The sequence below is a fragment of the Bombus affinis genome, chromosome 2 (assembly GCF_024516045.1).
Source record: "Bombus affinis isolate iyBomAffi1 chromosome 2, iyBomAffi1.2, whole genome shotgun sequence".
Lineage (NCBI taxonomy): Eukaryota > Metazoa > Arthropoda > Insecta > Hymenoptera > Apidae > Bombus > Bombus affinis.
In genome coordinates, this window is record NC_066345.1 from 2734755 (window position 1) to 2742346 (window position 7592).

The following is a 7592-nucleotide window of genomic DNA, read 5'->3' on the forward strand; positions in this document are numbered from 1 at the left end:
AACTAACACGCTTGCTGATGCTACGTTCACTTTGTTGCATATAGGGCTTAAATATATGAACAAATAGAACGGCGCAACTGTCACTAGCGTAATTTTTAAAGTGAATTAATGCATAATCTCGTCATCTACGTTTGACCATGATTATGGCAGTGATCATTGTTATATACGAATCTTCGTGCAATATATGTGAAAATTCGTGGTTGTCCAACTAACACGCTTGCTGATGCTACGTTCACTTTGTTGCATATAGGGCTTAAATATATGAACAAATAGTACTGCGCAAGTGTCACTAGCGTAATCTTAACGTGTTAAAGTGAATCAATACATAACTTCGCCATCTACGCTTGACCATGACTACGGCAGTGGTCATTGATATATGTGAAGCTTCGTGGAGTAGATGTGAAAATTCGTCGTTGTCCGGTTAACACGCTTGCAGATGCTCCGTTCACTTTGTTCCATATAGGGCTCAAATATGTGAACAAATAGAATGGAGCAACTGTCATTAGCGTAATTTTAACGCGTTAAAATAAATTAATGTATAATTTCGTCATTTACGTTTGATCTACGTTTTTTCATCTACGTCATCTACGGCACCTACGCGAATCTTATTGATTACGTCTTTGGCAGTGTTCGTTGCTATAAATGAAACTTAATAGTTGTTGAAACCGCTCGAAAGTCGTGTTCCTAAATCATTCCCTCGTCTCGTATCGTGTTCATCAAATGGAAAAGGAGATTGTGTTTTAATGAAATCGCTTGTTACTATCAATCTTGCTGTGTCACTCGCATAGGAGAAGAAAGTGAGGAAGGAGAAAAAAATTAAGGTAAGGTCATCAATGAGCAAAATGTTTAATGTACATTAAAATTGAGTCCGCTGCAACCCTCGTGACTTTTAAAATTCCATACGTATATTGTTATACGTAACATTGCCATATTAAATATATTCGATCAAATATTCAATCTCGTTCCCTGAAAGCTGTTCCTGGATATCTGGTTGGATACTTTACGCACGGAAATACAGAGTGTGAACAGTAACAAACCCTCTATGTAGTGTTTTTGCTTTGCTCTTTTGAACAGGTAGATGACATTTTGCTTCGAAAAACGGATATATGTTCCACGGATATGCACATACAGAGTATGTGTATCGATATACACATTGATATACACCTTTGTACAAAGTGTCAAAAAAGTATTTATCGCGGTTTTTTTTTCAAGCCATTCTACACCTTCGATTTGATGAAAATTGGTTAAATAAGTGTAGCGCAAAATTGATCTTGACCAGAATTTTCAGTGTCAAATTGTTTTTCTATTGCATCATATAGTGCTCATTAGAAAGGAAAGTTCCGTTCTTTTAGAAAAAATGTTTGCAATTTCATTAATACTTAGACTGATTTTATTCATATTTTAAGGTCAAATATGGAATACAATAACATCAATACTAATATCTACTTTTTTGTGCGAATTACTTTATATTTCAATCTTCCTTGATATGCAGTGACAAGCAAAAGTGTAAACACAGCCCGTTGATTTTATGTAGAAAGCGAATGTCGAAGGTATAATGAGAAAAGAGCATTATTTGACCATTCCACAAAATAATTTACCTAAATAGTAGTTAATTCTATTGGATATAATAAACGTGAAGTAGTACTAGTGGACGAAATACTATGTTGAAACCTTGATTCGACGAGTATAATTAATGTGTAAAACTGTAAACGTGGTTTGAGATGTCCATTTTTGTAAAATGTTTTGTACATTATTAATGTTAATGAAAATTAACTATTACATTTCGTTAATAATAACTTGTAGTTACTGTTACCTAATCTTTACCGATCACTTGAAAAATTAGTTTTTTATATTTATGTGTTTACTTTTTTCGCTCGTCGCAGTACATGTTTAAGTCAGATATGAAATATCTGGCGTATTCCAGCGGCTTTAATTAAATCTAAGATGTTGATATCCTTAATATTGAGAATGTTGTTAGTAAAGTAACTATTTCTATCCAAAAACAAGATATCTTTGAGACAACGTGAATTTTCGTTCCAATTTTCTTAACTTACAAGTATAAAATTTTCATCGCATGATACAATCTATCCTACAAAGTTCTTGCACACGACGAAGCTGAGAACATAGATCTTCTTCAAATATTATTTTTCTCACTGCTTCGTGTGGAATTTCTACTCGACGAGATGTTATTAAACGCTTAAAAGCTTATTATTAAACGATAACATACTTTTTCCTACATGAATGAACATGAAAGACGTCGAGTGAGGAATTAGAACAATTGTGGATGGTTGGAAACTATTATGCTGCGATCTACCATTCGTTTTTGCCTATACATACCACGGAACAAAGGATAATTATCACCGAATTCATCCAGAGCACATTTTCTAAGTTTTACTGTATATGATTACGCCCATTATATTATATTATGTTATTACGATGTTATCTAATTAATTGTTGTCTATTTGTTTTGATACTTATATTAACCATTATTTATAATATAATATACTAAATACAATTAGTATACACAATTAGTATAGGGATTAGTATAAGAAATTTTAAACAGCTTTTTCAAAAGAACGAATCATTTACGATCCAGGGGTTTTCTGAAACTTTCGTTTCTCGTGATGAGTACTTTATGATGCAATAAAAAATTTTATCTGAAAATTATACTCAAGATCAATTTCATGATCCATTTTCTCTAACAGATCTCCATCTTCCACAGCTATAACAAATAATTTTTTGACACTCTATACATTTAACATCGATTATAATTCTGATAATTGAAACACCGAACATCAATGTGTTTATTCACTACGCCAACACAGATAACAATTAACATTGATATATAATATATATTTGACGATATATATCTGAAAGAATAGAAATTTCATTTAATCGACTATATGACCATACTCGGTTAAGTACCAACAACGACTATCTATCAACCTTATCTTACTTCCTCGAAGATATAGAAAGACTTTAAAAATTTCAGCCATGTGATTTGGTGCTTTAAAATTTAGAAGTAATATAACGATAAAAAACATAGGGTAATCTGAAAGAATTTTTCGCAGAATTTCCTTCCCCTTTGAATTGGCTTTTATACAGAACGACTTTAACCTTTTCAAGGAAATACCTATAGATTGTGACGATCTATGATTTTAAATAGAAAGGTATATCTGAAAAGAGGTGGATGTAAAACGTAGCGTATAAAACGTAGATCAAATCTTTATTCAAGGTGTGGCGGCACTCGACAAGCCGAAAAATCAGCAGTACCCCGGCAGCGACATCTACAGCCCCCAGTGACACTTACAGCGGAACAGGCCTACTATCTACCACAACTATAACTCACAACACGGCCACCTCAAAGGATTTTTCTCTTCGCAGAGAATCAGGTTTTCAAGAACGATCGAATATGTATGCACTTGATTTACACGTGAAGTTGTCATTAAAAATATTGTTGCGTTTAAAAAGATAAATATTGATTTAAATTTAATGAAATTGTTAGTCCAATTGTTTTAAGCTTAAAGATACGTAGGTGTCACATTTATATATTGAAAACCTGGGAGCGGCATTAATTAACAAACCTAGTCACGCGCACACGTACTTCAAAACCATGCTTGAAAATCGATATTCCCTGAAACAATGCATCGTTCTTCGCTACCAATTTATTTTCGCACGAAGAATCAGTCCATTCATCGTTGCCGCCACCATCGCTACTGTAATCTATATTACTCGAATAAATTCTATATCTTGATTGGAAAATCGCATATTTTAACGAACTTTCTGTGTTTTTTTTTTTATGATTTTAATTGGCAATTTCCGAAATTGAACTATAGCTTGAGAATAAACCGATAATATTTGAGGGTATATATACATACATCATGTTTTTGATGGGTTTTGTAGTAAAATAATTGTAGAAAAAGCAAACTTTTTAAGAAAAAATTACCATATTCGAGTAATAAATTATAGAAAATTACCAATGTAATTTAAAACTTAAAAAGAAGAATCTATTACACGTAATAAAGAGAAGGACTTGTTCACGAACGGTAATTCAACAAATACAGTCGTTGCAGAAACATAGTTTTACAAGGGAGAAGAATCTCTCTAGGAACTCGACGTTGTCACGTCAAGCGAAAATTCAATAAAGTGATTACTAACCGTATTACCAGCGACAATCGTGTAACGGCGATTCGTAAATAAGTTAGTCGTCTATTTGGAGAAACGTCGCTGGCAATATCGTCACATTTTAATTACGTCAGCGCTATCAATTGGTCTTGGAAGAAAGTTTTCCATTATGTACTTTTGCCCACGGCGTCGTTCCAACAAATGAGTCCGAGTTTTGAATCGCTTTCTCTTATATCACGAATTTGTAACGGTGCTTCTTCAAACTTTAAACGATTGTAATGAATGCCTTTGCGTACAAAGACTGATACCTGGTTTGACTAGAAGCTTCAGCTAATTAGTGCCCCAGTTAATTTGGATGTTCACTACCACGCCACTTATGAAGTGGCTTCGTGTCCGAGCGGATTTCCTCCACGTAAAAAAAAAAGAAAAAGAAAAAGGAAAAAAAAGAAAAAGAGATAGGAAAAAAGAAAAAGAAAAAGAAAAAAAAGAAAAAGAGAAAGGATAAAAAAAGAAAAAGAAAAAAAATAATTAATTTGGATGTTCACTACCACGCCACTAATGAAGTGTCTTCGTGTCCGAGCGAATTTTCCCCACGCAAAAAAAAAAGAAAAAGAAAAAGGAAAAAAAAAGAAAAAGAGAAAGGAAAAAAAAGAAAAAGAAAAAGGGAAAAAAAAGAAATGAGGGTAATGATGCAAATATTTTTTGTAGCCATTATATAGAATTTCGATGGTATAATTAATCAGTATCAACTTACCAGCCCCTGACGGGACGATAGTGACGAAAATAGTTTGCAAACAGATGAGGATTGCAAGTATTTTCGAGTCCTTCATGGTTGTAAAAAATCAGGTAATGTTGTCGCTGTAGAATATGGGAAAATCAGGCGTTTCAATATCAGTTGTGCGGGCACTGGAGTGCGTAGACCAGAAATATGTGCGACAAAAATCAGAATACATTTGTTTTCACATGATTGGATCAATTTTGTGTAGGACTAAGCTGACTGAACCTAACACGGGATAATTGTCCAACTTACGACCTTAACAAGCCCGCTTGATTCCCTATAAGCGCTTGAAATTGATGCTTGTATTCTTTCGAGATTATCAAGCTTTGCCCCCCCCCCCTTAGATCGTGTTTTCTCAAACAGAAAATATTGGAAGCGTACTCGTTGGCAAAACAGTTCACGGATAGTTCGTCCTCTGCTTGGTATTTGTTTCAATACCGTTAACAAATAAATTCATGAAACATAGTGGTATCGCATAAATTGAAAATAAAAGCTTTGCGTATACTTGGGAGTTGAACTTTGGCTATTATACGTATGTTATATATATATATAATACACAATTATATGTACATATATAGAAGATTGCTTAGAATTTGGAGCTTAATAACATATCTCAAAATCATTGACATTAAAGAAGGTGAACCTTACTTACCAAATTTCCTACCGCCAAATGATACATAAAAATTGAAAAAAATAATATACATAGTTTTGACTTTCTTCCGCATTATAATTTGAATCACTCGATTTATTCGACTAAAGATAATCAAGCAATAACCTTACTTTACAAGTATTCTCATCACGTGAAATAGGTCACATCAGGGATTTTCAAAAGTCGATGGAATATTAATAGCGATTAATTATTTATGCATGTATTCTGCACGGTTAAAGCAATCACCTAGTGAATTATCGAGTTCCAGGAATATCAATTAGTCTTGGAAAAAAGTTTTCCATTATGTACTTTTGCCCACGGCGTCGTTCCAACAAATGAATCCGAGTTCTGAATCGCTTTCTCTCATATCACGAATTTGTAACGGTGTATCTTCAAACTTTAAACGATTGTAATGAATGCCTTTGCGTACAAAGACTGATACCTGGTTTGACTAGAAGCTTCAGTTAATTAGTGCCCCAGTTGATTTGGATGTTCACTACAACGCCACTCCCCCCCCCCCCCCTCCCAAAAGTGGCTTGGTGTCCATGCGGATTTCCTCCACGTAAAAAAAAAGAAAAAGAGAAAGGAAAAAAAAGAAAAAGAAAAAAAAACAGTTAATTTGGATGTTCACTACAACGCCACTTAAGAAGTGGCTTCGTGTCCGAGCGAATTTTCCCCACGTAAAAAAAAAAAGAAAAAGAAAAAGGAAAGAAAAAGAAAAAGAGAAAGGATAAAAAAAGAAAAAGAAAATGGGAAAAAAAAGAAAAAGGAAAAAAAAGAAAAAGAGAAAGGAAAAAAAAGAAAAAGAAAAAGAAAATGAAAAAAAAGTTAATTTGGATGTTATAAAATGTTATATAACCAAGAACTTATCTTCTACTTGGTAGTCGAATAAGAGAAGACCGAGCCATTGAATCGCTCAAATAGATTAGCTGATTCGCTTAACGTATTTTTACTTCCCATGACGTAAACAAGAGCAGAAAGTACACAAGTAATAATACAGAAATGTCGAATGTACAGAGGAATAGATTTCGTTAAATCATTAGCACGTAACATTTCCTTATAATTCTATTTGTGTATAGCAAAATAGCTTGTGTGCTTTCATGAATTATATTTGATATTTAGAAGCTTTCATGTAGGTAGATATATAACTCGTGTTAATTAGTAATTTAACAATACATCATGACAACATATCATTTTCGTTTCTTCGTTTATCTCGTTATGCGCGTAAACGAATGTGTAAATAAAGACATATAATCAACGATAACATGTAGTGGCAAGCATATTGGTGAAATGATTGTGGATGATTTCACTCGGTGTATCGGTAAATAAACTTTGATAGACATTGCCGATGAATTCGCTGTCGGTGAAATCGTGTCGATGAAATAATTGTCAGTGATTTAAAGATAACCCAATTTATTGATCTCTCCTTCATAGAGTTGTACGTCTCTCTATAAAACATATTCTACCTGGAAGGGCTGAAACATTTAGCTTAGTCGCACTAAACTGGACTGGACTGCAAGTAAGAAGATTGAAATGCAAAATTCACGTGTGAGCGCAACGGTTTAGATGGAAAGTTCGATAAGGCGATTATGTATATTAACCCGAAAAAAAGCTCATGGCTTTGCAACGCGTTACACGCAACACGGAATTTCCCTCGCTGAAATAATCCTATTACAACGATACGATTTTCCTTAACTGATCTCGCAATGTAATTCTCCCTCTACAACTTTTTATTAGGTTTGAAACACGAGAGTTTCGAAGCTCTGCAAAGTCTCGCGAATCTAGAAGTCGAGTTTCAACGTATCTTCGCTTCTTATTTTATAGCTGTTAATAGTTATTATCTCTCTCTGCACGTACATCAAACGAGTACTTATGTAAATCCAAAGGAAACGGAAACAACCGAGAATAATTGAGGATAATTCGAATACGTACCGATTAGTAAAGTGTTTGGCAAAGAAAAAAAAAGGAAAATTGTATCGGAGAAATAGGGGAAAAACGGTGGCGTACATCAAGCAATCTTTATGGCTGTAATACATTTAT

General features: G+C 33.7%; 1 long non-coding RNA gene across 1 annotated transcript; it reads left to right on the top strand.

Moving 5' to 3' along the window:
- Window positions 1-3777: 3777 nt before the first annotated feature.
- On the top strand, window positions 3778-6621 carry LOC126913845 (uncharacterized). Its single transcript, XR_007709470.1, has 3 exons — window positions 3778-4537; window positions 4599-4808; window positions 6381-6621. It is a non-coding gene; the product is annotated as an uncharacterized LOC126913845 (long non-coding RNA).
- The last annotated feature ends 971 nt before the right edge of the window (window positions 6622-7592 follow it).